General features: G+C 39.6%; 1 pseudogene; it reads left to right on the forward strand.

The window, feature by feature from the left end:
- The first annotated feature begins 5,587 nt into the window (after positions 1–5,587).
- On the forward strand, positions 5,588–8,364 carry LOC148140629 (putative G protein-coupled receptor 139; annotated as a pseudogene).

Consider the following 8,364-nt stretch of genomic DNA (forward strand, 5'->3'; position numbering starts at 1 on the left):
CTACTCTGACATACCAAATAGTTTCTGAAGAGGTCCTTCTTCAAAACATTATCTCGGCTTTCTCTGAACAGATGCAGCCAGACCTGCTTAGTTTCTCCAGCATTTCCTGTTATGTAGCATCCCCTTATTAAATTCCTTCATTCCTCTACATCACTGCAACTCCAACATCCAGTACTGCATAGAAAGTACAACTTTAAGACAGAATTGTGCAGAAGCTTAATCAGGAGCATAAGACAGCAGTTCTATATCAGAGGAGGTGACAGTTTGCTAAGTTCCACAGTCAACTGCAGAGTGTTCAGCTGTCAGACAGCACGTAGTCTCTGCTCTTCGGTTCTTGCAGATTTTACTGAGACACCAAAGCTTTCTCCACGCTGAGCGTCTTTGCTGTCATCGAGTCTAATGTCTTAGCCTCGGTGATTTTTCTCTTCTGAAAATAAACTTGTAGATGATACTCTATAAATATTCTGGTGGAAGATAGATAAGTCGAGTTGACAAGTAGCAGAAATGTGTGCAAAATGTGGCAAACCAGTCCGAGAGGTAGTGACATGGGCACTGTACGAAATTGCTGAGAATCAGACACCAAATATATATGCACTGATTAGTAACTTGTGGGGTCATTTTGTTTTCTTGTTCCTTTTCGATACTAGACATCAGGTACAGCTTGAAAGAGCAAAATTAAAAGTTGCCATAGCACTAATCGATAACAGGACTGCTCTCTCATGAACAAGAGGCTGGGGTTGTTTCACTGGAGTTTCAGGTTAGGGGAGTAGCAGAAATTGTAAATCCATCGGCCAGTGAAGGAGCATAACGCATTTTGCATCACAAATCACTCATGCAATTAATTGAGTCCAGCCCAAATGATAAAGTGCCTGGGGAAGGGACTGGATACAAAAAGATGGAAAGCACAGGGAGGATCTGAAAGTGCAGGAACGCTCTTTGTCATGCCTCAGCGGAATTCAAGGTTTACTATTTCCAGAGCTATCTCAAATATTAAATATTTTATCAAAGCATTGAACGTTCTCAATTTACCAAATTCAGGTGAGCATAATACACGGATGAGGTTTTAGTCTTTACTGACAATTATTGTTTAATGCAGATAAATACATTCGAACTCGAGGAGACACATGCAAAATCTTGACAGGTAACTCTGATAGATAAAACTTTAGCTGCTTCATAACACCAAAACTCTACACATCCTCACAGGCATGCACATGGGGGCAGAAAATTTGGTGCAATGGATGGAGGGGAAAATAATGGAACAGCAACACTTTACATAATTGCAATATATTTCCAAGTGAAGAAGGTAAGAGATTTGGAGAGGAACGTGCAGGGAGTGGTGCTTCCATGCTTCTGCGGCCTTATCGTTCTAGATGGAAGTGGTCATAGATTTGGGAGATGCTATTTAAAAATCATTGGCGAGTTTCCGAAGTCTGCTTTGCAGATAGTACACACTACTGCTTTCGAGTGTCAGTGGTAGAAGGAATGGATGCTTCTGCTTGTGGTGCTAATCGAGTGGGCTGATTTATCCTGGATGGTGTCTTCAGTGTTGTAGGAGCTTCCATCGGAAGTTGGAATATTTCATCACATTCCTGACTAGTGCCTTGTATATAATGGATAGGGTTTGAGGATCAGGACCTGCTGCAGTATGCCTGACTTCTGATTGGCTCTTGTAGTAATTACGTTTATGTGACAAGACAAAATGAGTTCTGGTTGAAGGCAACCTACAGGGTGCTGATCGAGGAGAACTCAGTGATGCCAGTATCACGAAATATCAAGATGTGATGGTTAGATTGTCCCTTATTGGAGAAGGTTGCTGCTTAGCATTTGTACAACGTGAATATTATTTTCCACTTGTCAGCCTAAGCTTGATTATTGTTCAGATTTTGATGCAATCTATCATGAATTGCTTTCGCGTCTGAAAAGTTGTGAGTGGTGCTGAAAATTGCACAATCATCAATATACTCCAATTCTGGCCGAATGACAGAGGGAAGCCATTGATTCAGTAGGTGAATATATTTGGGCATAGGATACCAGCCTGAGGAACACTTGCAGATTAATTGTGGAGCCGAGATCGCCTACCTCCAAAATTCAAACCCGCCTTATTGTGTGCTAGGTGCAAAGCAGCAGGAAGCCTTCGCCTCGAATCTTATTGACTCCACTGCTGTGACAGCTCTTTGATGCCAGACACAATTAAATATCGCCTTGATGTCAGAAGCAGTTTCATCTCACTTCTGGAGTTCAGCTCTTTCGGAATGCCGAGATAGTCCATCCTGAAACAATAAAATCAGGTCAGACCATTTAGCCCTTCCAGTTTGTTTCAGCGTTCAATAGGATAATGACTGATCCAGCACTCTTCACTTTCTTGACATTTCCCTAAACAGCTACTTTTTCTCCTAATAAAGAATCTCGGTATCTCAGCCTTAAGTAGACACTTTGGATCCACCATAAGCTCTCTGAGGAACAGACATCCCAAGTCTCACAACCTTCTGACAGAAGAAATCCATTCTCATCTCAGTGTTAAATTCATATCTTATCTACAAGCTTACTTATATAATTGGCGTAGATGCTGGACCCGGCATGGTTCAAATGAAGCCTGTTCAAATGTACCCAGCCAAATTCCCAGGACTGGGACCAGTGCCCCATGAATCGTAACCCAATGCTCTGACAGCAATTACTGAGCAACGCATTTACTTCTCTCATTATTTACAATCTGCCACTTTTCACTTAACTCAGGTATAAATCGGAGTGGGCTCTATAATATTGTAGACATAACCCTATGATTATTTTCTCATCAAATGTGCTTTCTAATGGAGCCTCACGCTGCGCAGACTCCATCAGCAGAAGCTTTGTCTGAAGTCCTACTTTAGTCGTTGGTATACACATAGACAAAAAAAACTAGAACTTTCCACATTCAGATCAAGCTCCTCTCTGGCTCGGAAGAGATGCCTTTAATTTTGGCATGCTTAGCTTTTGCAATTTTTTTGTCTTTCCTACAGTAAATAGTATCTATTGTCCTATTGATGCCCCCTATTTGGACTAAATTTATCTTTTCTCTACCCACTTGTTTGTAGCTAGGTCAGTTTGCTCATCTTCCCTGCAATCTGTGCCAGTCTCTGCACGGGAGCACTAACCTCATACGTATTTCTCAGCGACAGTGCTTGTGTCTTTTCCAATGCTAGGTTATGCATTCCAATACATGTCTCACTCGCAGTGTATTTTCTCTTGTCCCCTGCCTACTGTCCAATATTTATCTAATCATTTTAAGGGATGTGTCGCACTCTCAAACAGTTTTCAGGTAACGCTCCCTCTCTGCTCACCCCACCTCCACACCACTCCTGATATGTCATATTGTCCGTAGCTGAGACCACAGCACATCAAACCTGAGCTGAAGTCACTCAAGTAGCCAATACATCTTGCAGATTTGGTCAACTGAGATCAAAGCAGTATCCACCAGATCCAATACACCACAGCTGCTGCACATCAACTGTCCAACAAACTATTTTCCAAATACTGTATTATCTGGAATATTGCGCATTTATAATCTGAATTGCCTAACTGTACCCTTCAAATGTACTGACATCATCTAATATAAACCACATGACCTCTCAAAACTACATGGAACAATGCACATGAATAACACTATTTTAATGTAACATTATATTTAGACAATGACAGGTAAGAATAGGTTGAAGGATGCCCTGTCTCCCATTGTTATCTCCAGTCACTGTTACACTTCTCACACATGTCCACTCGGCCAATCTACTTCACTGTGATGCGGACTTGTTGCAGTGATGCTGACTTGCTGCACACCACTGCCGGGATGAGTTACAGAGATAATGACTTGCTGCACACTCCTCGTGATGCTGAATTGCTGCACACACCTCCTGCTATGTTTCATTATAATTCTAACATGCTGAATACACCTTTTAGTATTCTTTACAGTGATTCTGACTGGCTGCTAACTCTTCTCAGTCTGTTGGAATGTTTAGTGAAGTAGAAGCAGAGGGTAGACATAACCGATGAACTTTCGATTGATCAGCGGTTCCCAGTGGAATGCCATGAGTAGCAATGCTGAAACTCCAGGTATTAAGAACATGCATTCATGCCTTAGATGCTATTAAAGTCACCAAGATAGTTGTGTGATATAAAGCAAGGTCGGAGTAGAGGATATGAATCAGAAACTAAAAGCTGTAGAAAATTCTGGACTGGTTTAAATGTGTGGGTAACCAAAGTACAACAGATTGCAAGCAGAGGAGATTGTGTGAGAAAATGTAATTTAGACTGAACAATAAAAATATGGAGCTACTTTTAAACTTTGTGAAATTTCAAATGTTTAGAGAATCCTGGATGTAAGCAAATGTTGAAAATATTAATGTGCAGATACAGCAAGTTATTTGGAAGTCTAGTGGCATGTGGCTCTTTGTTGGAAGTTGATTATAATAATAGAACTAAGGAGGTTCGCCACAATTGTAAGGGCTATGATGTATGGGTCGAGATTCTGGAGTTTATAAGAATGGTAGTTATTAGGTTCTGATGGTAATAACAACAGTAATCTTGCTGGAAATACTCAGCAGGTCATGCAGTAACAGTGCAGGTAAATAGTGTTAATATATCAATGCAATAACCAAAGGCTGAGAATTTTCTACAGAACATCAGAAGATGCTTGAAAGGGTAGAGATCTGGAGGTTGAGTTCATTGGCTTGGGAATATGGTGACATATCCTCACAATATCCAGTCAATGGTGTACGACTGAGATGAAGAGAGATTTGTCCACTCTGTGATGGTGAATTTTTGAAATTCCTGACGACAAAGTGTTTGATATTATTTTACTGAACTCATTTCAGATTGAGAAAACAGCTGTTGTTAATCTGACAATGAATGAAGCAAGATATGGAGAGCGAGGAGGACAGAACTGAGACAAGAAAAAGCAGTCTTGATCTTGTTGAATAGTAGAGCAAGCTGGAGGTCTACACCTGTTCCTGTGACTTGCATTCATTTGACCTCCTGAATACGCTCATTATTTCTCCTTTCATGTCATGTGAGGAAAATATCATTCTGGAGTGAAGGAGTAAATGAAAAGGGAAGAGAGACCATGGGAACATGCGAAACCAGGATAGGAGACTGTGACAGCTACAATCACAGAGTTTGGTGATGGGTAACAACTAAACAGGGACAAAATTTTGAAGGTCAAGTGAAATGCAAAAGAGGTTAAGAATGGAAGAAAAGTTTCCAAGTAATAATACAACAGTCACATTTGATTGCTTAACTTTTGAAATAACCTTTACTGTTTACTTGACTTAAAGACAGAATCTGTCATTTTATTTTTTGAAGATCTTGCTATTGTTTGCAAAGGTGTAGACGAAGTTGAGCCTTTGCTTAATGCCTTCCACAGGGAAAACAGATGCAATGAGGATCTTGCATGTTCCACGCCTTGGATGAAATTCACTTGGGGTTGCCGTTCAACAGCATCGTTAGAGATTCCCTTTACTCTATAAAAACTCAATGATTTTTCTTTATTTTCAAAGCTGCAGCAATCGTCTCCACTATAAAAGGATTTTACAGTACACTGAGAATGTTTCAAGCACCAATGTCTCCAATTACATCCAAATACTATCCTATCCTCGCTGTATTTGGAGTGCCTAGTGAGTACAATATTATGGTGAAATTTATTCTTAGGTGAGGTGTTATAATTCTCTTTACATCTGTGAGCGTTTAGCTCATTTAGACATCTCCTTTACTGAAGTTGTCTTCATTTTGTGCTGCCTTCTCTCCAATATATTACAGCTTTCATATTTTCAACAAGATTGTATTCTCTTATCATTTGCTTAACACTCTTGTTTTATTCTCTTTTGAATTCAGTGTTGCCACCTTACTTGATTACTTCACTTATTATTGCCTACTCTCTTATCTAGTTTTATTCATCATGCTGATTTATTTTCTACTCTTAGTTTTGTCTGTTTGTCTGATCTTTCAAATCTTGATGTTTTGTTTTTTACCTGATACACCACCCTCTCTTCTACTCCCTTTTACCTTTGTTGTTGCCTTCCCCCTTAATTTAATCATTGTACACATTGCAATTGTTATCATCTGCTTGCTTTTAATTGGGCTCTTTTAAACCTCATAATAATCACCCATAACTACTTCTGAAGTTATTGTCTGCCTCGTGTTAAATGTATGTCCAATGTTAACCAATTTTTCCTCTTTACTGGATTTGGGTTACTTAGATAAATTTAAACTAAAAAATTCAAACATAAAATAGGTTCAGATACCCAATGCGAATCTTCAGATTGTGAAGGCTATGGTTATCAAGCGGCCATTAAAGAAATGCGGGAATGTGGAGTTGAAGACTATGAGATCACAATTGATTCACAAAGCAGACATGATTGAGCACGTGATCTGCTTCTGTTCCTTCGTCTTAGAGACTTAAAAGCTAAGGATTGTTTCATGTATTGAAGGCAAGCTATTTGATATCCATTGTGAACACGATTTGCACAGCTGTGGCTTACAATACTGTTTGCAGATGAAGTGGACCCATTGGGATATGCACAAATGGAGCTTTGCTTTGGAAATGTAACAGGCTAGATTGTGACCTACTGACCAGTGAGCAAGAACTAACAATTTCCACCTCTAAGCAGACACTGATTTGTTCTCAACAAATGACGACTTGTTTTTAGATCACTGAACATATTAGGATGAGAAGGGTAGCCTATAGTGTCCACCAGTCAGGATCCCTCCTCGCTCTCCTTCTCTTTCACTTTCTCTCTCTCTCTCTCTCTCTCTCTCTCCTTCTCTCTCGCTCTCTCTTTCTCTCATACACACACACAATCACTCTCTCTGTCTCTCATTCTCTCTCTGTTTAGTACAGTGAGCAACTTCAGACATGAAGGAAACTTGCTTATTTTTCCTTCAAAAGGTACAATGACTGTTAATTGATAATTTAGCGTCATTTGTGAGTGAACCAGTAACCCTACGCTTCTTTAGTTATAACTGAATAATAAGGGAGGGACGACTAAGAAGCCGCATTCTGACCATCAGAGGAATAATAAGAAACATTTTCTAATTGGAAACCACTAAACCGCTTTCCAGTGGTTCTTCCATTCAAAATGTTCCTTTTTACTAATGCTTGTTTCGAACTATGTTCCCGTAGTTATGTTGGATTCTTATGAGTAGTAATTATTGTTAACAATAACAATAATCCATGTTTTTTGTCATCATGGATTAAAAACGCAGATAAATTTGGAAATTTTGCAGACTTTATAATATTTATAACTTTTGTAAAGACTGAAGGAATGGTGTCTGGATTTGTGACCTACCACACTAAGTCATGATAAATGTATTCCACCAAGATGACTAGCACCTTCAGCAGAGAAGACCAGATCAGAAAGAGAAAATTTGATGTCAACGCCATGCTAGTTAATACGTTATTGCTGGGTAAATCCTGTTATCTTATTGTTTTCTTTCTTCTTTCTCATAGTTAACTTGGTGGCAATTGTAATTTTGTGTCAGGGGAAATGCGGTCTCTCTAAGTGCATCACTCACTACCTCGTGGCCATGGCAACAGCAGATTTCATGGTGATTGTCTTTAATGTGACATTGCATCAGATTGCTACAATTTATTGGTGGGACTCTCTACTGCTATACACTCCTGTGTGTAAGCTTATTCTGTTCCTGTCTCCAACTGCCATCGATATTTCTGTCTGGTTCACAGTCGCTTTCACCTTTGATCGTTTTGTAGCCATTTGCTGTCAGAAGCTGAAGTCAAAATACTGTACAGTGAAAAACGCTGCTGTGGTGACAATTATATTGACCTTGGTTTTCTGTTTAAAAAACATTCCCTGGGTCTTCTTGAACATTCCTTATCTTCTAGTGAACAACATGCCATGGGGTTGCTTTGTATCACCGGTAATTTATTTCCAACCTGCAGCAATGGCATTTTCTTGGATTGAACAGCTGTTAACTCCTACCTCTCCATTCATATTGATTTTATCGTTGAACATCCTGACTGTCAGACACATTTTACTGGCTAGTCAGGCCCGGAGAAAATTCCGAGTCCGTAGCAGCAGTGGTGAAAATGACATTGAGATGAAGAATCGCAGAAGGTCCATTGTTTTACTCTTTGCAATATCCGGTAGCTTTATCTTGTTCTGGATAACAACTGTCACATATTTCCTATATTATCGAATTGCAAATGTTTTTATTCTCTCATCTCTCTTTAGCCCTTATGACACTTATGAAAACATAGGAATTATGCTTCAGCTTCTGAGCTGCTGCACAAACACGGCCATTTATACAATGACACAGAGTAAGTTCAGACAGGAACTGCTGCATGCCCTCAAATATCCCTTAACTCTCATTAGTAAGTGA

Source organism: Chiloscyllium plagiosum, unplaced genomic scaffold (genome assembly GCF_037043375.1).
Source record: "Chiloscyllium plagiosum isolate Xiang-an unplaced genomic scaffold, Cpla_swu_hap1 HiC_scaffold_35, whole genome shotgun sequence".
NCBI classification, from domain to species: Eukaryota; Metazoa; Chordata; class Chondrichthyes; order Orectolobiformes; family Hemiscylliidae; genus Chiloscyllium; species Chiloscyllium plagiosum.